This window comes from Nycticebus coucang, chromosome 3 (assembly GCF_027406575.1).
Source record: "Nycticebus coucang isolate mNycCou1 chromosome 3, mNycCou1.pri, whole genome shotgun sequence".
Taxonomy (NCBI): Eukaryota; Metazoa; Chordata; class Mammalia; order Primates; family Lorisidae; genus Nycticebus; species Nycticebus coucang.
The window spans coordinates 60,942,057-60,964,853 of record NC_069782.1 but is presented as its reverse complement, the minus strand read 5'-3'; the positions used below and the strand labels follow the sequence as shown (position 1 = coordinate 60,964,853).

General features: G+C 42.4%; 1 pseudogene; it reads right to left on the bottom strand.

Moving 5' to 3' along the window:
- The window catches only part of LOC128580969 (RNA-binding protein 39-like), a 67,484-nt pseudogene extending 52,046 nt beyond the window's left edge, over positions 1–15,438 (bottom strand).
- Between the last annotated feature and the right edge of the window lie 7,359 nt (positions 15,439–22,797).

The following is a 22,797-nucleotide window of genomic DNA, read 5'->3' as shown; positions in this document are numbered from 1 at the left end:
CTGTAACTACATAACCAGGGTACCACCCAAGAGAGTCCTTGGGTGATTGGTCCAGGTTAGGAATTCCAAACCAATTGACATAGTCAGTATAAACTTTCAAGTGGGTGAGTTCAAAAGGTTTCCAGCAAGTAGATGGAGGAGGTCTATTGGATGCTCAAATTTGGCTTGCTCCCATGCTCTGTGGAGTCAGAAAGGCCTTCCTGGTAGCAGAGTTGGACCAGGGGCCTGGGTCTCTTTCTTCACTTTGCTCCTCTTTCATGCCCTGTCACTGGTGACCCCACAGGGCTGAGGTCCTGCTCTCTCCAATAAGCAGATGTGCTGGGGGTTTGTGCCTGTCAGTCAAAGGAAGGTCACTGCCCCTGCAGCCCAGCCACTAACCTCTGCTACCAGCTGGCTGGGGGAGCTGAGGCCTGCTTGCCTTGGGTACTCTGTAGCCAATGGAGAGTGTTCCATTTGGACTCAGTCTAATCCTGATGGTAATAAGTCAGAAAATGCTTTTCTCCCTCAGCCACTGTGCCTTTTCCTCTGCCGCTCTGCAGCACTGGTATCCCTATAGAGTGAGTTCTGGTTTCCTCAGGTAGTCCTCAGAGTTGGGGAGGTGTTTCTCCAAGATTAGACCGTGGTGGGATCACTCTATTGTTGCTGGATTTTTGTGGGAAGTGACCCTGTGCAGCTCCCAGGTGACTGCTACAGCCAGGGAGTTCTGGCTGTAGGAGCAGCTCTAGGAGCGTGGGGCACACTGATCCAGCAGCAGGGTGAGGTGTGCTGTACATGGTCTGGCAGGGCCTGGCACCCAGTGACTTTGGCACAGTCGGCTCACAGCTCTGGCTGGGTTGGGGTGCAGTGCAGAGACAGGGAGGGCAGGGTTGGGGGGCAGGGTGTGAGATGCGTAGCTCTAGCAGGCTTTTGGTGGATGGGGGATGGGGTGCTTAGTGGGGATTGGGCGCTGCTCTTGAGCCTCCTCCCACAGTCTCTGCAGGGGTTAGGTTTCTGGTTCATCAGGCAAGGGGGGAAAGGTGGACTGGAAGTTCAGAATAGCAGGAAAAACGTTAGCTCAATTTTTATGTCTGGCAAGAGAGTGTTCGGAGTCACAACAGGGTCCCTCTGGGGAAGTAGACCCCACTTCCTACAGTTCTCACCCATGGGGTGGGAGAAGAGGTCCTCAGTTTACCACTCGCTTGTAGAAAATGTGCAGCAGCAAATGAAGAGAAAAAGAAAAAGAAAAAGAAACAAAAACAAAAACAAAACCACAACTTTCTTGAGGAGGGGACAGACAGTTTTCCTTTGGGATAAATTTTTACTTGAAGTTTGCTTTCTTGGAGTTACAGCTTTCCTCAGCATAGGTGACCTACAGTTATCACTCTTCTCTCTCAGCTCAGCTCCCAGTATTCAGCTTCATTGAGTACTTTCTGGACATCATCCTTCCCTCAGGATGGGAGCTTCTGTCGCAGGCTGGCTCCAGTCAGCCATCTTGTCCTCTTCTGTCCCCAATGCATGTTTTGTTAGGCTTATCAAAGATCAAATGATGATGTGCGGCTGGGTTCATCTCTAGATTCTCTATTTTGTTCCATATACCTACACCTCTATTTTTGTGCCAGTAACATGCTGTTTTGATCAGTGTAGATTTGTAGTAAAACTTGAAGTCTGATAATGTGATAACTCTTTTAAAGACTTTAAAAGACTTTTTCTTTAATTTCCAAATAATGTATGGGCTATTTGAGGCTTTTTCTGATTCCATATAAAATGAAGTACTATTTTTCCAAGTTCTTTAAAGTATGATGTTGGTGCTTTAATAGGGATTGCATTAAGTCCGTAGATTGCTTTGGGCAGTATGGACATTATAACAGTGTTGATTCTTCCCAGTCACAAGGATGTTAAGTTTTTCCATTTGTTAACATCTTTAGAAATTTCTTTCCTCAGGGTTTCATAATTCTCTTTATAGAGATCTTTCACATCCTTTGTTAGATAAATTTCCAGGTATTTCATCTTCTTTGGCACTGCTGTAAAAGAAATAGAGTTCTTGACTATATTTTTGGCTTGACTATTTTTGGTATATATAGAAGCTACTGATTTGAAAGTATTGATTTTGTAACCTGAGACACCACTATCTTCCTTGATCACATCTAAGAGTGTTGTAGTTGAGTCCCTGAACTTTTCCAGGTATAAGATCATGTCATCTATGAAGAGTGAGAGCTTGATCTCCTCTGACCCTATATGAATATCCCTGATCTCCTTCTTTTGCCTGATTGCAATGGCTACGACTTTCAGTACTATATTGAATAGCAATGGTGACAATGGGCATCTTTGTCTAGTCCAGATCTGAGTGGAAATGTTTTCAATTTTACTCCATTCAATTTGATGTTGGTTGTGGGTTTGCTGTAGATGACCTATATCAGTTTAAGAAATGACCCATATAAGCCTATTTTCTTAAGTGTTCTGATAATGAAAGAATGCCAGATATTATCAGAAACTTTTTCTGCATCAATTGAGAGAATCATATGGTATTTGTATTTTATTTTATTTACGTGATGTATTATATTTATAGATTTATGTATGTTGAAGCAACCTTGTAACACTGAGATAAAACTAACTTGATTATGGTGTATAATTTCTTTGATGTGTTGCTGAATTCTGTTTGCTAGGACATTGATATTCATTAATGATATTGGTCTATAGTTTTCTTTCTTTGTTTGATTCATTCCTGGTTTGGGGATCAGGGTGATATTTGCTTGACAGAATGTGTTGGGGAAGATTATTTCCTTTTCTATGTTTTAGAAAAGGTTATGGAATATAGGTGCTAGTTCCTCTTTGAAGGTTTGGTAGAATTCTGACGTGAAGCCATCTGGTCCTGGGCTTTTCTTTTTTGGGAGAATTTGTATACTTGATGCTATCATTCAGCATAAGGTTATTTAACTTTCATGTTTTTGTATGAGTATTCATATTCCTCTTGTTACTGAGCTCAACTTTATTCCATGGTGGTCCGAGAAGATGCAAGGAATAATTTCTATTCCTTTAAATTTACTGAGGTTAGACATGTGGCCTAAGATCTGATCGATGTTGGAGTAAGTTCTGTGGGCTGATGAGAAATATGTGTATTCACTTGTGTTGGGATGAAATGATCTGTAGATGTCTGCTAAATCCAAATGTTGGATGGTTAGTTTTAAATCTAAAACTTCTTTGCTCAGCTTCTTATTGGAGGATCGATCCAACACTGCCAAAGGAGTGTTGAAATCTCCAACTATTATGAAGCTGGATGAAATCAAGTTGCTCATATCTGTTAGTATAAATTGAGGAGCATTCTTGTTGGGTGCATAGATATTAATAATTGAAATCTCATCATATTGAGTGTTACCCTTAACAAATATGAAATGACCATTCTTGTCCTTCCTTACTTTTGTTGGTTTAAAGCCTATTGTATCTGCAAATAAAATTGCAACACCTGCTTTTTTCTGATTACCATTTGCCTGAAATATGGATGACCATCCTTTCACCCTGAGTCTATATTTGTCTTTTAAGTTAAGATGTGATTCTTGTATGCAACAAATATCTGGCCTGAGCTTTTGTATCTAGTCAGCTAACCTATGCCTCTTTAGAGAACAGTTTAAGCCATTCACATTAATGGAGAATATTGATAAGTCTGGTAAAATTTTGGGTATCGAGTTTTTCAAAAGTCCAGTGGACATTTTTAATCCTTTAGCCACTGTGGAAGTTGGAGTTTGATCAAAAGTTTCTGAGTGAGTTTGCTTTTGTGGTAGAGGATTGGGTTAGCCTTATGGAGGAAAAGTCTGAGGATATACTGAAGAGCTGGTTTGGTTATGGCAAATTTCTTCAATATATGAATGTCATTAAAGTATTTAATTTCTCCATCAAAAATGAAACTCAGTTTAGCTGGATACAGGATCTGGGGTTGAAAGTTATTTTGCTTTGGGAGATTAAAAGTCGATGACCACCCTCTTCTTGCTTGAAAAGTTTCAGCAGAAAGATCTGCAATCATTCTAATATTCTTCCCTTTGTAGGTAATGGCTTTCTTACATCTGGATGTTTTGAGAATCTTCTCCTTCATTTTAAATTTAATGAAGTTAATTATGATATGCCTAGGAGATGTCTTATTGGGGTTGAGTCATTTTGGGGTTCTGAAGCTGTCTGCTATTTGAATTTCAGAATCTTTCAGCATGTCTGGAAAATTCTCTTTCATAATTTCATGGAGAAGAGCCTCTGTGCCTAGTGAGGCCACTTCATCATTTTCAGGGATTCCAATGATTTGGATATTAGCCTTCTTCGACTTATCCTAGAGCTCTCTGAGAGAATGATCCATTTTTGCTCTCCATTTCTCTGCCTCTTTGAGGGTTTGGGAGCATTTAAAGGCTTTGTCTTCAATGTCAGAAATCCTTTCTTCTGCTTGCTCCACTCTGTTACTGCGGGATTCTACTATATTTTCCAGATCTTTGAGGGCTGCAAATTCTTGCTTCAGTGTGTCTAAGTCTTTGGTGGTTTTGTCTTTAAATTCGTTAAATTCTTGAGACAACTTTTGAATTTCTCCTCAAATTCCTAATTCCATTTTATTAATCTTGTTTGCAATCCAAATTCTGAATTCAATTTCTGACATCTCAGCCAGTTATTTGTGAATGGGATCTTCAATTACATCTGCCATATCTTTCCTTGGGGCGGGGGGGTTGATCTATTCCGGTTATTCATGTTACCAGAGTTTTTCCACTGATTCCACCCCATGATTGTTTTACTCCCTTTGATTTTTGCCCTGGAGCTTTGTTGAGGACCCCTACAGTGTTGTGGCCTGAGAAACTGGGGCCCTGTTTGGTGTGGTGGGGCTAAGTGGTTCTGTCTTGTTTTCAGCTGGTTTCTGTTTGACCCTAGTGAAACAGTTACTCTGGGTTGAAGTCTCAGCTGTGGAGAAATACCAGCAATTAAGTCACCCTGCCCACCTCAAGCAACAATTGGAAAAGGGAAATCAAACCTTCCTACAACCACACACCCAGGGCACCACCTGAATAGTCCTCAGGCTATTGGCTCAGTTCAAAAGGTCCAAATCAATTGTCTCATTCAGCACCTGTCTCCGGCGGGAGAGTTTAAGAGGTCTCTGGGAACTGGATCACAGGGGTCTGTTGACTACTATTATATGGCTTACTCCAGTGCTGCGTGGAGTCAGGAGGAGCCACGCAGCAAATAGATCAGTTTGGAAGGTTGATGCCTCCTTCCCCACCTTCCAGCTCTGTCACATTCAGTCGCTGCTAGCCCCGCAGGGCTGTGACCCAGTCAGTAGTCTGCAGTGAGCAGATACTCCAGAGGTTTGCACCTGCCTAAATCACAGGGAAGTCTGTATCTGCTTGTTCAGGCTGCTGCTCTCTGCCTCTATCTAGCAGGGGGTGGTGAGGCCTGTCAACCTCAGGCACTTGATGGAGCGGTCTTCTGGATCATCCCCACTCTGGGAGTTTCCCAGCTCTGTGCGTGCATTTTCTAGTCACTGCGTTCCACCCAGGCCAGTACCACCTCAGGAAAACCCTTTACTCACAGGGCCTGTGTTTTAGTCCCAGGTCTGTTCCGTGGTGGTTGCCATCTGAGAAGATGCCCGGCCTCATCTGATTGCCCATGGAGACAGGAGGTGTGGCTATGAGATATCTGGGGGTGGGTCTTGCTAATGCTAAAGACGGCTGCTGCTCTGCACCTCGGGGCATCGCCGCTCCGGCGTGATTCCCTCTTAGCTGACCATTGTCTCCTCACTCCTGTGCTGCAGAATCAGCACTGTCCAGCTGCAGTCCAGGTCCTGTCTGCACCTCTTGAGAAATCACCCAAGAATCTGGACTCCTGGGGGGCAGGCCTCCAGACCTCAGAGTGAGAGTGGAGGGGAGTGCTGGGAGCTCAGAGTTGCAGGTTGTTACACCAAGCTCATTGAGAGCAAATGAGAAAATAAACAGATGCAAAGGTTACCAGACACATGAACCCATGGATACAGAAACAGACGGAGACACATAGACATACAGACAACACCCACGGCAACAGCAACATAAAAACAACTGCAATAAAAATAGTGATAATCATGAAATAATTGAAAAAAAAGAAAAATAATGGTGCTCATAGAAAAGTTAAAAGAGAAGAAAGAAGAAATTAAAAATAGAAAAAATAGAAATAAAACATATATCTATATAAAAAGTAAGAATAAAAAATTAACAAAAGCTCCAAGAAAATGGTAAGGAAAAAACAGAACAATAACAACAACAGAAAAAAAAAGAAAAAGAGAAAAGAAAAAAAAGGCACCAAACACAAAAATATTATTTTTGTATGTAGAAATATACATCTATATGTATGATGTAGGGATCAACTTCCGTAGGAATATATTCATACTGCAATATACTTTCTGGACACCCGGTGTTGTTGTGAGTGGTTTCCAGGCTTATACCTGAATCACAGTTTATACTGTTACCATGGTAACCACCTTCCATGGCTGATGGCCATTTTGGAGTTTCTGTAAAAGTTTGTCACCTAAGTGTTGTGTAACCTCGGCTGTTCTGCTCCAGACAGCACCCTTGACTGACCTTCCCACTCAGTTCAGGAGTCCACGCTTCTCAAATCTTTCCACTCTGCTCCCAGGTTCTCCTGCAAATTGGTGACGGCAATAGGCTGTGGGGGAGGGTGCTGCTGGGTTCGAGGGGTTGCTGGCGGGTCCTGCGGCTGAAGAGTCCCGCGGCTGTAGCCGGTTCCTGTGGCTGGAGTGCTCAGGGGACCTTATTCTGAGTTTTATGGTTCAGAGTTTCCCTTTTGGATCGGGACCTGCCAGTTCACCACACAGCCTGAACCGCCACCCCTTCCAACATTCTCCACCAGGAATGCTCCCATCTATTCAATCACTCCTGGCCTGGGGGAAGGTGCCCGCCCTTTTGGGTAGTTCAAAATGTCTTGTTCCTGGACAGGATCCCTTCCCTTCAATTTTCCATCAGGTTGCCCAGCTCCCCGTAGTTTTGAGTGGCTGTCCTTTTGGACGCCTCCCTCAGTTCAGGAATAAATATTCCTCAGTTGGGTTTTGTTAGCATTTGCAAGCTGCTGTCATCCATAAGGAAGGGGCCTGCTGGCCAGCACAGCCAAGCAGGGAAGAATCTCTACAACAGAGTCTATGGTTTTAAATTACCCCTCATATATAGCAATCAGCCAATTCGCTGAGCATCTCCAGCTGTCCGTCCACACCAATAATCCACACACGGGGAAGGTCCAGACACCTTTTCCTCTCACCTGATGGCTTGGGAGAGGTAGGCTACACGTCCATTCTGTCCGCCATCATGCTCCACCTCCTGAAGTTTTAGAGCCAGGATCTTTAAAGAAAGAAATTAGGTCAGAGTGAGGTTATTAGGATGGACTGTAACCTAGTATGACTGGTGTCCTTATACAAAGAGGAGGATAGGACTCAGACCCAGGTTGGGGAGGACCATGTGAATGTTATGGGAATTGCTTCTTCAGTAGGTCCTTGGTCTCAGGGATTCAAAGGATGAATCCACTGACCACAGATCAGTGGTAAGACAGGCTTTATTTTATGGAAAAAGAATACAGAGAATGCATTAGAGCTTCTGGCAGAGGGAAAAACTCCATTTGGAAAAAAATCTCCCCTTGGGTCTTTTGTCTAGAGATATGTATGTAGCCTAACAAATGAATAGATAGAATCCTTTCCATTTCCAGGCCTAGTAAATTTACACCTGCCCTTCTGAGAACTCCCTACCTCTTTCCCAGAAGGAAATGGGGGGATTCCTGGTAGACAGAGGCCAGGGTGGATACACCACTGGTCTCCCTGCCTGACCTGGAAACCTGGAGGTGTTCCCCCAGCAGTTGTCTGGCTCCTCTAGCCACTGGAGCCTCCTGACCCCCCTCCCAAAGTGTTGCATCAGCACGCTCAAGGCAGAGAGGGTAGTGGCAGGTCCTTCCCTTAGCTCAGGCACCCTGGCTGGGGCTCCACCAGCCTGTATCTTGAGGATGCAGAGAGAATGTGGCCATCTGCAAGCCAAGGAGAGAGGCTTCAGAAGAAACCACTCCTGTAGCACTTTGATCTCCGACTTCTAGCCTCTAGAACTGTGAGAAAGTAAAGTCTCTGTTGCTCAAACCACCAAGTTTGTACTACTTTTAAATTTTTATTTATTTATTTATTTATGGTGCCTTTTTTTTTTGTTGGGGATTCATTGAAGGTACAAAGAACCAGTTCACATCAATTTCATTTGTTAGGTAACATTCTTATTATAATTTTTATTTATATATTTTTATTAAATCATAGCTGTATACATTGATATAATCATGGGGCATCATTCACTAGCTTCACAGACCATTTAGCAAGTTTCACATACACCCTTGTAAGATGCGCCGCTGGTGTAATCCCACCAATCCTCTTCCCTCTACCCACCTTCCCCCTCCTTCCCCTCCCTTTCCCCCTTCCCCCAATTCTTAGGTTGTAACTGGCTTATAGCTTTCATGTGAAAACCCTAAATTAGTTTCATAGTAGGGCTGAGTACATTGGGTACTTTTTCTTCAATTATTGAGATACTTTACTAAGACGAATATGTTTCAGCTCCATCCATGTAAACATGAAAGAGGTAAAGTCTCCATCTTTCTTTAAGGCTGCATAATATTCCATGGTGTACACATACCACAATTTATTAACCCATTCGTGGATCGATGGGCACTTGGGCTGTTTCCATGACTTAGCAATTATGAATTGGGCTGCAATAAACATTCTGGTACAAATATCTTTGTTATGATGTGATTTTTGGTCTTCTGGGCATATGCCCAGTAGAGGGATTACAGGATTGAATGGCAGATCTATTTTTAGATCTCTAAGTGTTCTCCATATCTCTTTCCAAAAGGAATGTGTTAATTTGCATTCCCACCAGCAGTGCAAAAGAGTTCCGTTTTCTCCACATCCACGCCAACATCTCTGGTCTTGGGATTTTGTGATATAAGCTAATCTTACTGGAGTTAGATGATATCTGCAAGTGGTTTTGATTTGCATTTCTCTGATGATTAAAGATGATGAGAATTTTTTCATATGTCTGAAGGCTGCACACCTGTCTTCTTCAGGGAAGTTTCTCTTCAAATCCCTTCCCCAGCCTGCAATGGGATCCCTTGTTCTATTCTTGCTAATGCATTTGAGTTCTCTGTGGATTCTGGTTATTAAACCTTTGTCAGAGACATAACCTGCAAATATATTCTCCCATTCTGAGGGCTGTTTGCTTGCTTTACTTACTGTGTTCTTGGCTGTGCAGAAGCTTTTCAGTTTGATCAAGTCCCAGTAGTGTATTTTTGAAGCTGCTTCAATTGCCCGGGGGTCCTCCTCATATAATACTCGCCCAACCAATTTCTTCAAGGGTTTTCTCTGCACTCTCCTCTAGTATTTTTATAGTTTCATGTCTTAAGTTTAAATCTTTAATCCAGTGAGAGTCTATCTTAGTTAATGGTGAAAGGTGTGTGTCCCGTTTCACTCTTCTACAGGTTGCCAGACAGTTCATTCAGCACCATTTGTTAAATAGGGAATCTTTTGCCCACTGAATGTTTTTTTGGCTTGTCAAAGATTAAATAACGGTAAGTAGCTGGATTCATCTCTTGGTTCTCTATTCTGTTCCAGACATCTAATTCTCTGTTTTTGTGCCAATACCATGCAGTTTTGATCACTATCGATTTTTAGTATAGTCTGAGGTCTGGTACCGTAATTCCTCCTACTTTGTTTTTATTTCTGAGTAATGTTTTGGCTATTCGAGGTTTTTTCTGATTCCATATAAAATGAAGTATTATTTTTTCAAGATCTTTAAAGTATGACAGTGGACCTTTAATAGGGATTTCATTGAAATTATATATTGCTTTGGTTAGTATGGACATTTTAACAATGTTGATTCTTCCCAGCCATGAGCATGGTATGTTTTTCCATTTATTAACATTCTTGGCTATCTCTTTTCTTAGAGTTTCATAGTTCTCTTTATATAGATCTTTCACGTCCTTTGTTAGATAAATTCCCAAATATTTCATCATCTCTGGCACTACTGTCAATGGGATAGAGTCCTTAACTGCTTTTTCTACTTCACTATTGTTGGTATATATAAAGGCTACCGATTTATGAATGTTGATTTTGCAACCTGAGATGCTGCTGTATTCCTTGATCACTTCTAAGAGTTTTGTAGTAGAGTCCTTATTGTTTTGCAGATATACTATCATATCATCTGTGAAGAGCGAAAGTTTGATCTCTTCTGACCCTTATGGATACCCTTGATCACCTTTCATTCCCTAATTGCAGTGGCTAAAACTTCCATTATAATGTTGAAAAGCAATGGAGACAATGGGCAGCCTTGTCTGGTTCCTGATCTGAGTGGAAATGATTCCAATTTAACTCCATTCAATATGATATTGGCTGTGGGTTTGCTGTAGATGGTCTCTATCAGTTTAAGAAATGTCCCTTCTATGCCGATTTTCTTAAGTGTTCTGATCATGAAGGGATGCTGGATATGATCAAAAGCTTTTTCTGCATCAATTGAGAGAATCATATGGTCTTTGTTTTTTAATTTGTTCATGTGCTGAATTACATTTATAGATGTACGTATATTGAACCAGCCTTGAGACCCTGGGATAAAACCGACTTGGTCATGATGTATAATTTGTTTGATGTGTTGCTGGATTCTGTTTGTTAGGATCTTGTTGAATATTTTTGCATCTATATTTATTAGTGATATCGGTGTATAATTTTCTTTTCTTGTTGGGTCTTTTCCTGGTTTGGAGATCAGGGTGATGTTTGCTTCATAGAACGTGTTGGGTAGTCTTCCTTCTTTTTCTACCTTTTGGAACAGGTTGAGTAATATAGGTACTAATTCCTCTTTTAAGGTTTGGTAGAATTCTGACGTGAAACCATCTGGTCCCGGTCTTTTCTTTTTAGGGAGGTTTTGTATGGTTGATGCTATTTCCGAACTTGATATGGGCCTGTTCAACATTTCCACTTGATTCTGGCTAAGTCTTGGAAGGTGACGCGCTTGCAAGTATCAGTCAATTTCCTTCAGATTTTCGTATTTCTGAGAGTAACGTTTCTTGTAATATTCATTAAGGATTTTTTTGATTTCTGAGGGGTCTGTTGTTATTTCATCTTTGCTGTTTCTGATTGATGAGATTTGAGATTTTACTCCTTTTTTCCTGATTGGTTGGCCACAGGTTTATCTATTTTATTGATCTTTTCAAAAAACCATCTTTTTGATTTATTGATCTGTTGTATTATTCTTTTGTTTTCAATTTCATTTAATTCTGCTCTAATTTTGGTTATTTCTTTTCTTCTACTGGGTTTGGGGTTGGAATGTTCTTCCTTTTCCTGTTGCTTGAGATTTCCCATTAAGTTGTTAACTTCCTCTCTTTCCATTCTCTTGAGGAAGGCTTGAAGTGCTATAAATTTCCCTCTTAGAACTGCCTTTGCGGTGTCCCAGAGGTTCTGATAGTTTGTGTCTTCATTGTTGTTTTGTTCCAAAAAATGGGCGATTTCTTTCTTAATCTCATCTCTGCCCCAGCTATCATTCAGCATAAGGTTATTTAACTTTCATGTTTTTGTATGAGCTGAGTTGTTAGTCAGCTCAAGTTTTATTCCATGGTGGTCCGAAAAGATGCCTGGAATAATTTCTATTCCTTTAAATTTAGTGAGGTTAGACTTGTGACCTAAGATGTGATCAATTTTGGAGTAAGTTCCGTGGGCTGATGAGAAGTATGTGTATTCAGTTTTTTTGGGATGAAATGTTCTGTAGATTGCTGCTAAATCTAAATGTTGGATGGTTAGGTTTAAATCTAAGATTTCTTTGCTCAGCTTCTTGTTGGAAGATCGATCCAACACTGACAAAGGAGTTTTGAAATCTCCAACTATTATGGAGCTGGAGGAAATCAAGTTGCTCATGTCTGTTAAAGTTTCTCTTATAAATGGAGGTGCATTCTGGTTGGGTGCATAGATATTAATAATTGCAATCTCATCATATGGAGTATTACCCTTAACAAATATGAAGTGACCATTCTTGTCCTTCCTTACTTTTGTTGGTTTAAAGCCTTTTGTATCTGCAAATAAAATTGCAACACCTGCTTTTTTCTGATTACCATTTGCTTGAAATATGGATGACCATCCTTTCACCCTGAGTCTGTATTTGTCTTTTAAGTTAAGATGTGACTCTTGTATGCAGCAGATATTGGCCTGAGCTTTTGTATCCAGTCAGCTAACCCATGTCTCTTTAGAGGACAGTTTAAGCCGTTGACATTAATGGAGAATATTGATAAGTCTGGTGAAGTTTTGGGTATCGAGTTTTTCAAAAGTCCAGTGGGCATTTTTAATCCTTTCACCAGTGTGGGAATTAGATTTTGATCCAAAGTTTCTGAGTGAGTTTACTTTTGTGGTATAGGATTTGGTTGGTCATTATGGAGAATAGGTCTGAGAATATCCTGAAGAGCTGGTTTCATTATGGCAAATTTCTTCAACATATGAATGTTATTAAAGTATTTAATTTCTCCATCATAAATGAAACTCAGTTTAGCTGGATACAAGATCCAGGGTTGAAAGTTTTTTTGCTTTAGGAGATTAAAAGTCGGTGACCACCCTCTTCTGGCTTGAGAAGTTTCAGCAGAGATATCTGCAGTCATTCCAATATTCTTCCCTTTTAAGGTAATGGTTTTCTTTCTCCTGGCAGCTTTGAGAATTTTATCCTTCCTATTAACTTTAGTGAAGTTAATTATGCTATGCCTGGGGGATGCCTTATTGGGGTTGAGTCATGCTGGGGTTCTGAAGCTGTCCGTTATCTGAATTTCAGAGTCTCTATGCATGTCTGGAAAATTATCTTTCATAATTTCATGCAGAAGGGCCTCTGTGCCCAGCAAGGGCATTTCGTCTGTTTCTGGAACTCCAATGATTCGGATACTGACCTTCTTCGAATTATCCCAGAGCTCTCGGAGAGAATGCTCTCCATTTCTCTTCCTCTTTGAGAGTTTGGGAGCATTCAAAGGCTTTATCTTCAATGTCAGAAATCCTTTCTTATGCTTGTTCCATTCTGTTGATGAGGGATTCTACTGTTTTTTTTTTTTTCCATATCTTTGAGGGCTACAAATTCTTGCTTCAGTGTGTCTAAGTCTTTGGTGGTTTTGTCTTTAAATTTGTTAAATTCTTGAGACAACTTTTGAATTTCTCCTCGAATTCCTAATTCCACTTTGTTAATCTGGTCTGCAATCTAGATTCTGAGTTTGATTTCTGACATCTCAGCCAGTTGTTTATGAATGGGATCTTCAATTACATCTGGCACATCTTTCCTTGGGGGTTGATCTATTCTGGTTGTTCGTGTTACCAGAGTTTTTTTCACTGATTCTGTTCCATGGTTGTTTTACTCCCTTTGATTTTTTCCAGCTGGAGCTTTGTCAAGGGCCTGTACAGTGTTGTGGCCTGATAAACTGGGGCCCTGTCTGGTGAGGTGGGGCTAAGTGGTTCTGTTTGGTTTTCAGCTGGTTTCTCTTCCACCCTTGTGAAACAGATACTCTGGATTGAAGTCTCAGATGTGGAGGAATATCAGCAATTAAGTCACTCCGCCCCCACCGTCAAACAATTGGAAAAGAAAAATCAAATCTTCCTACCACCGTGCACCCAGGGCACCACCTGATTTGTCCTCAGGCGTTTGGTTCAGTTGCAAAGGTCCAAATCAATTGTCTCAGTCTGCACCTGTTTCAGGTGAAAGAGTTTAAGAGGTCTCAGGGAACTGGATCACAGGGGTCTTGTGACTACTCTGGTGTGGCCAGCTCCATTGCTTCGTGGAGTCAGGAGGAGCCACCAAGCCAATTGATCAGTCTGGGAAGGTTGCTGCCTCCTTCCCCACCTTGCAACGCTGTCACACCCAGTCACTGATAGCCCTGAAGTTGGCTGACCCAGTTGCCTGTAGTGAATTGGTACTCCAGGAGTTTGCACCTGCCTGAATCACAAGGAAGTCTGCCAGGCCGCTGCGCTCTGCCTCTCTCTGGCAGGAGGAGGTGAGGCCTGACAACCTCGGGTTGTCAGGTTGGGGGGTTTTCACTCAGGTCCAGTCTCGCCCCTGATTAATGTTACTGACAGAACAGAACTGAACAACTTTGCAGTTCTCCTGCAGAAGAGAAGCTGAATTGAGTTTCATATCAGCTTGTCTTTGCTCTTGTATTGTCCATAGGCTGACGATCCCCTGAGGGCCAGGTTAGGTTCAGTAAAGGTTCAGTAAAGCGGACCTCTGGGTCAGCCCCACCCTGGGAGTTTCCCTGGTTTGCAAGTTGGAGTTTCCTCAGGCAAATCCTATACTCAGAGTCTCTGGTTCCCCAGGGAGATAGGGGGTGTGGCTTCAGAATATTCGGTAGCAAAAAGGGCTGCTGTTTTATGCCTCAGACAACCGCTACTCTGGTGCAGCTCCCTTCCAGCCAACCGTCCTCTCTCTGCTCTCGTACCCCAGAGTCTGCACTGACCAGCTGCAGCCTGGCACTTTCTACACCCCTCGAGCAATCACCCAAGAGTCTGGACTCCTGGGGGACAGGCCTCCTGACCTTGGAGCGAGAGCAGAGGGGAGCGCGGGGAGCGCTAGGACCCTGGGGTTGCCGGCAGAAAACACACACAGTTTTACACAGTTTTATGCCTGGCCATATTGTCACCAAAAGATGGCTGTCGCACTGTGCCTCAGGGAACTGCCACTCCGGTGCGGTCCCATCTCCACCGACCATCCTCTCCTCACTCCCATGCCCCAGAGCCAGCGCCGACCAGCTGCAGTCGAGGCCCCATCCACACCCTTTGAGAAATCACCCAAGGCTCTTAACTACTCGGGGACTGGCCTCCAGACCTCAGTGTGAGTGAAGGGAAGAGCTGGGAGCTCAGAATTCCAGGTAGAGACTATATACAGCTGTGGAAGAGCTGGGAGCTCAGAATTCCAGGTAGAGACTATATACAGTTTTATGCCTGGCAGGAGAACGCTGTGGCACCCCAGTAGGGGTGGTAGGTCCAGTTTTTAGAGGGTCTCTCCCGTGGAGTGTAGTGGGAGGAACTTTGAACTCTGCCCAATTGTTTGTGGGGCACTCTGAGCCGTTCTCATTGGGGAGGGGACTCCCATTTGCTTGGTGATGGATTTTGTACCTTTTGTTTGTATCCTTGTGGTTGCAGCTCACCTCAGCGGGTTTGATGTGTGTTCTTCAACCTTCTCTCTTAGTGCAGCTCAAATCCACCAGGTTACTTGCTGAATTTTTGTTCTTTAGCTCTCCTACTGGATGGGAGCCTCTGTGGAAAGCTGGCTTCCTATTTACAGACTTTTGGAGTGAAGTTGGAGGATTTAAATCACCTGAGTTCACTTGAAGCTCTTGCACTCAGCCGCCTACAATCCCGCGCTGACCCTGCTCCAGGCTCAGCAGCTTGGGCAGCGGGTTGGGTACCTGCTTCATGGAACTGGTCATCTGGTCCATGTCCCTGCAAGCCGATTCAGGGGCCCTAGTCAGCCCTGGGATACCCACTGGGCAACCAGCCAGCCCACTGTCCTTCTTATAATTATGTACTGCTTTTTTATGGCAGCCCTAATAGGCTAAGATAGTGAAAATAGTTTGCTGTGCCAGAAAAGCTGGTTCTCTAAGCTTGAAGAATATTATGCCCAGAATTAATATTATTTTTGAGGTCCCTCCACCTTTCAGAACACTCTTCTTTCCCAGAGGCATAGGCCTGGATTTCCATTTTCTTTCTTCTCTATATTCTTTTGAGATAGGGAACTGGCAGTCCTTGTTGGATAAATAGTCCTAAGTCTCAGATAACAGTTTCTAAGAAAACAAGAGATGGCGTAAGAATCCAGCCGAAACCAGCTAGAGCCCAGATGACCAGAAAAAAAAAAAAGACTTCACTGTGCATTATACAATAGTTAATGTTGTATTAGCTTACTAAAAGAAACCCCCCTCAGTGCCAGGACCATTTATGAATGCAACTCTGGGAATTTACCTTAAATGGCAGCAGTCCTCAACCTTTTTGGCACCAGGGACCTGTTTCATGAAAAACAATTTTTCTACAGACTAGGGAACAGGAGAAAGGAATGGTTTGGGGATGATTCAGGCACTACATTTAGCGTGCACTGTATTTCTGTTATTATCATGCTGTAATATATAATGAAATAATTACATAACTCATCATAATGCAGAATCAGTGGGAGCCCTGAGCATGGGAGAAGTGATACCAAAGTGTGCTGTGTGTGTCCTCGGCTCCACTTCAGATCATCAGGCATTAGATTCTCATAAGAAGCACAACTTACAGTAGAGTTCTGCTCCTATGAGAATCTAATGCCATCGTGTATCTGGCAGGAGGTGGAACTCAGATGGTCATGTGAGCCATAGAGATGGGGAGCCGAGCGAGCTTCCCTGCTCACCTGCCACTCACCTCCTGTTGTGTGACCTGGTACCTAGCAGGGACCAGTCGACAGCCTAGGGGATGGGGATCACTGCTATATGGTTCAGAAAGAGGAGGAACCCTCCATTCTGGTAACTCTCTACCTCTTTCCCAGAAATTTCATAAATAATCCTTCCTCTACTTAACATAAAATTAAATGAAAGGTATAAAGAAAGATTCCAAAAACTCATGAGGTGATATTCTGTTGCTCTAAGAGATAGCTGCTGCCCTGTTTGTGGGATACCTCCTTTTTAATTCTTTTAAAACTTTTCTTGCTTTAATAAACTTGCCTTTGATTTACTGTGTTGGCTCACTCTTGAATTCTTTCCTGTATGAAGCCAGACCCCAGTTTTGGAGTCCCCTTTCCTATATTGCTTTGAGACCCACTTTCTTCAAATTCAGGCCCTTGTTTGCCTAGACTCAGGGGCCCTGTTTCAGGGGAATAAATGTGATGATTTATCATTTTGTCCTTTAGTCTTTGACACTTCCATATCCTCTTCTGAGTCTGCTGCTGGTAATGTCTAAAGGCAGGCTGGAGTAGCACTTCCTCTAGCTCTTCCTTCTGCCTCTGGTGAGATGAAATGGTAATTAAAACCACTTGGGGAACTGGGTTAGAGCTCTGCCAGAAACCCTTGCAGAAATTTGCAGAGGGAGAGTACATGCGCAGCCAGGCTTGCAGACAACACCTTTCCACTGCAAGCAGGAGTGGATGAACAAATTGCACACCATAGCATACTCTGTCAATTCAAAAGGATGTGGCCCAACCTCTAAGTAGTGATGGGGAAGGATTTCTATGATATATTTCTTATCAGTCAGGGTACAGTTAGGAAACAGAAATTGCACCCATTTTTTGTTGTTTTATTTTTGTTTTTAAGGAAGTAAATTGTTAGATTTTTGCTTAGCTATTTTTTTTTTTTTTAGATGAACTCTCATTCTGTTACCTGGGCAAGGGCACAGTGGCATCATCACAGTTCATTGCAACCTCCAACTCCTGAGCTCAAGCAATCCTCTTGCCTCAGTCTCCTGAGTAGCTGGGATTACAGTCACATGCCATCATGCCTGGCTAATTTTTCTATTTTTAATAGAGACAATGTCTTGCTCTTGCCCAGTCTGGTCTGGAACTTCTGACCTCAAATGATCCTCCCATCTTCACCTCTCAAAGTGCTGGGATTACAGGCACCATGCCTGGTTGTTGCTTAGCTTAATAAAGTCATATATATTTACTACTGAGCAATGAAATAAATTCTATAGGAAAAAGAATTTGAAACTATATTTCATTAGAGAAACTCAAAATACATGTCTTCAGGTCCCTTTATGTAGTAGCATGCACCATAAAATAATTTGGCAGTAGGGTGGATACTCTTTATTTTGGGGTCAATTTTATTATCTTTATTGAGATATAATTTACATACAGCAAATGGAACTCTTTTTCAGCATAAGATTTGATGTTTTGACAACTTTGCCAAAATCAGAATACAGAACATTTTCACCATCTCCCTAAATTTCCTCCAGATTTTTTGTTATCCACCTCTGGTCCCAAGAAACCACTGGTTTGCCCTTTCTGCCCCCATCTGTATGTGGTTTGAGTTTTCTAGAGTTTCATATACATAGGCTTGTGGTGGTTAATTTTATGTGTCAACTTGGCTAGACTATGGGAAATTTTAAAAAGTATATAACTGACATTTATAGTCACTTGACTTTAAGTAAAGCAGATGACCTGCCATGTAAGTGGGCCTCACCTAATCAGTTAAAGGCCATAAGAGCAAAGCCTGAGGGTTTCTGAAGAGGGAATTCTGCCTGCAGACTGCAACACAGAAATGTAGAAATACTGCCTTTGGACTCAAGACTGCAACATCAATTCTGACCTGAATCTCCAGCCTGTCAGTTTGTCCTATGGATTTTGGACTTGAAACCCTAAAATTGTGAGCTAATTCCTTAGAATCTCTTTCTCTATCTCCCCATCTTTCCTATTAGTTTTGTTTCTCTGGATAACCCTGAATAATACAGGACCCCTTTAGTTTTTATTCTTTCTTGTCAGTTCCTTTTTTCAGTATGATGTCTTTGAGATTCAGCCATGTCCTTGAGGGTTTTAGTGGTTTATATCTTCATTGTACAAACCCATTATCTGTTGATTGTCATTTGAATTTTTCCCCATGCTTAACAATTTTGAATAAAACTCCTGCAAATGTTTATATATGAGTCATTTTGTGGATCTATATTTTTATCTTTCTTCAAGTAAGAGCATAGGAGGAGAATGGCTAAAATACAGGCAAACTTTCATTCTTGATGGTAAGTAGTCATGACTCCAAGTCCCCTGAATATCCAAGCATTACCCTAAGACACCCTACAATCCAGCTACTAATGGGTTAGTGCCTGACACTAGGCATGGGTCCTACAATCTTGCCTTGGGTTATTAGCCAGCGTGCATTCTGATTGGTCAGTTTTCTACCCCATGCAGGTATCCTATTTGGGATGTTAGCCAGAGTGCATTCTGATTGGTCTGTGTTTCACCCCACACAGGTATCCTATACCTGTGCAGAAGTGAGATAGTGTGGAGAGCGGGCTGTGAGATGGCAGGGACCTCACAGCCTGGGGAACATTCAGGGAATGAACCCCCAACTGCTTCTCCACTATTCCTGAAACAGCCATATTCCTTTCTTCATGCTCCCTCTGTCAGAAGTCACGTAGCTCTTTCTTTGTCCAGTTAACTATGCAGAGACCCTTGTGATCTTTGCTTTCCTACTTCTTATAACATGTTAATGAAGTTGAGTAGAAACTACTAAGTCAACAAAGTTCTTCCTTTGTTTTGCCAACTATGCAGAGATCCTCGTGATATTTCCCTTCTTTCTTGTCATATGTCAATGAAGGTGAGTAGAAACCATTAATATGATGATTTGTCTTTCTTATAGTCATTTACATTTTACAATTGTACTGTAAGACCAAAATTATGTCTTTTGTTTATGGTATTTCCCCATATTGTCTACTTCTCCCTGGACAACCCTGTAAAGATACTACAAAATAAAGCTGATTTTCTGCTTTGGTGGTGGCTGCAGCCATCAGCTCAGTCAGCTCCCTCCATCCCATCTTTCATTTTCATCTCTTCTCTTATGCTGTATTTTCCTCATTCCCCACCAATTCCACTCTGGTTTGTTCCCCTTGCCACACTGGCTCATGACAAGATAACATAGTTGGTTCTTTGTGGTGTCCAGAAATTTGGATTGGGAGGTGTTTCTCACCATTCTCATACTGTTTGTGGAAACCAGAAGGAAAGACCTGCTTTCCCTCTGAGAAAACCCTGGGCACTGAGTTTCCAATGAGTTGCCCTGACAGACATCTCACACCTGTTAGTTGCCAATAGATGCTTGAGAAACTACCTAATTAACAAATTATCAACTCTGCTGGGTAAGGAGCAAAGGAACTGGGGCATGGCAGGGAAGGGCTAAGCAACGAGGGTGTCTGAGCTGGGGTTTAGCCTCAGCCAGCACCCACAGAATGTGAATGGCACCACCAAGTTGACCTCACTTTGAAGGCCCAGGGCTGGTCTTTTGCACCCATGCACTGGGTCTGAGGGTTTGTGCAACTATTTGGCTGAAGGCAGTTCTCTGGAGAAGGGAGAAACTAAAAGCTATCAGGAGGCAGCACTCACAGCAGTGAGGGGATGGGTGCACCAGCTGGTAGAGGGAGATAGGGCAGAGCACCAATATCACTCTCTACAGGGGGCTTCAATTCTTTTTTTTTTTTTTTTTTTTTTTTTTTGCAGCTTTTGGCCAGGGCCAGGTTTGAACCTGCCACCTCTTGTATATGGGGCTGGCGCCCTACTCCTTGAGCCACAGGTGCCACCCTGGTGGCAATTCAATTCTTTTAGAATCACTGTGGGGGGGGGGCAGTGAGACAAGTGTGGAGATAAGACTAAGACTAGGAAGGGTCTTGAGCACCTTATTAATAACTTGAACTTCATCCTGAAGGTGGTAGGGAACCATGGAAATGTTCAGAGTATAGAAGTACATGTTCAGGTGAAGCAGGGCTGCCCCAGAGCCCCAGAGGTTCCCTGCACACTCTTCCCATTCACTGTGCAGTGAGTGGTTGCCGCACCCCCGGCATCAAGCCGTGGCGGGATGGCTCTGTCCGCGTTGTAAAAACTGTGGTAAGGCGGTGGGTGCTCCTCGGAGCGTTGCCCCCAGTCCCCCTGGTTTGCGACAGCAGCACATAAGTTGCCTAGCATGCCTTTTAGTGAACGTAGGAAGTCATGAGGTGCGGCATAAAAGCCTAAGAAACTTTTACCCTGAAACCTGTCTGTTCAGTTGAATGACTGATTATTGCCTGATTGTTTTGAGAAACTAAAAATAAACACAGTGACTTACTGATCCACAATTAAACACAGCAAGTATGGCTGTGCCGGACTCAGTGGCTCCAAGAGAGCCTGTACAACAGCACGTCCCCACCATAAATGTCAGTGAATTGAAATAGTACATCGAGAGAATGCAGGCACGGCAAACAGGATGTTCCAACATGACACCTCCTGCAGTAAAACTTTACTTAGAAAAACATCTGACTTCACTAATTAGTAAAACTTTACTTAGAAAAATGTCTTACTTCACTAATTTTCATATGTAACACAAATCAATAAAGTAGTTTAATGTTTAACAAGCAATTAACTATGAATCAAAATATAGTTACTAATTAGAGTAAAAATATATAGAAGTAGTCAAACATTATACATAAAAGAATATGTTCAGCTGTTTTTAAGAGAGATCATAAGAAACTGAGACCAATTAAAGAACTAAGAAAAGTTACAAGCCTTGACATTCCTAGATAAGGGGAAGCAACCAAGTGTTACTAATGAAACCACTTCTTTAGAACAAAAACCTTGAAAGTATACAGTGCATCAAAAGAATGTAAATACCATAAACAAAATGTTTCCAACCTGATATCCACCCACCCTTTCCCCCTATCTCTAACCTTGTCTTTCCTAACCTCACTTTCAATATAGTTTAGTTTTCATACAATATCCTTTTATTTCTCATGTTTCCTTCACACTTTAATCACTTATATGATTCATAATACACCTCTAATCATAACAACTATATATAATCATGAAACTAAAACTATGAAAGAAAGTAGTGTTATATGTTAAAAAACACATTTCAACTTTAGATAAAAGGAGCTGAAAAGTAACTGCTGCTTATCAGCTACCTCACAGCTGCCATTTGTTCCCCCTTGCTGGCAAAACACTGTGTAAGATAGATGGTTGAATGCCTGCGTTTGTAAGACAAGATAAGAACTTGTGACCACCTGCAAGTCATAAAAATGTCTTTTGTGATTTGTAATGCTTTGTCAAAAATGTATAAAAGACACTCTTAAAATTCAGTAAAGTTACAGCTACTTCCATCATCACTTGTGGTGTCTAGTAGTCTGTCAAAAACCATCCTGCGTCGACCTTCCAATCAACCTGTAACGTTCGCCCTGAAAAAACCTCAGATTGAGACACATTCGACTGGCGGGCCGCAGCAAGTGGTGTCCATGGGGCTCCTTCCAGCTGACTTCTTCAATCTTGAGCGTCCCTTGCTTTACCCATTTGCCGGTAAAGTCATGAGGGGTTAGATTTTTACAAGCAGCTGGACCATAATAATGGTTCATTTCCTCCTGCCTATCTTCACCTTCTCGTCCCCATACACTGCCTGCACCCCCACAGGATCTCTGCAGTTCAGATTATAGCCTGGATCAGCTCTTGTGGGTCTGATGGGTGTCTGGGGTTTTGTGTATTTAGTTATTCACCAGTGCCAGAGACCCTACCTGTGTAAGTAATGTGCTCCCCTCACCTCTGTAAGGTGTCCACGGCCCTACAGGTCCTTAAAAGCTGTGGATCTGTTCCCTTCCATGGCAAAAGGGACTTTGAAGAAGAGATTCATTTAAGAATCTTTGGACAGGGAATTAATCTCAGATCATCTGGGGGGCCCTATGTCATTATGAGTGTCCTAATAAGAGAAAGGCAGGAGGGTCAGGGAGAGGAAGAGAGATTGAAAGAAGAGATAGTGATAGAAATAGAGTGACAGAGAGGAGGGGACGGAGAGAGAGACAGAGAAAGAGACAGATATGAACAGAAACAGAGAGACAGACAGAAAGAGACAGCAACAGAGAAGGAGAGAGACAGAGACAGAGAGAGACAGAGACATATATGGACAGAAACAGAGACAGACAGAAAGAGACAGAGACAGAGAGGAGGAGATGGAGAGAGAGACAGAGACAGAGAGAGACAGAGACAGAGCAACAGAGACAGAGACAGATATGGACAGAAACAGAGACAGAGTGACAGAGACAGATATGGACAGAAACAGAGACAGACAGAAAGAGACAGAGATAGAGAGAGACAGAAAGAGACAGAGACAGAGAGAGACAGA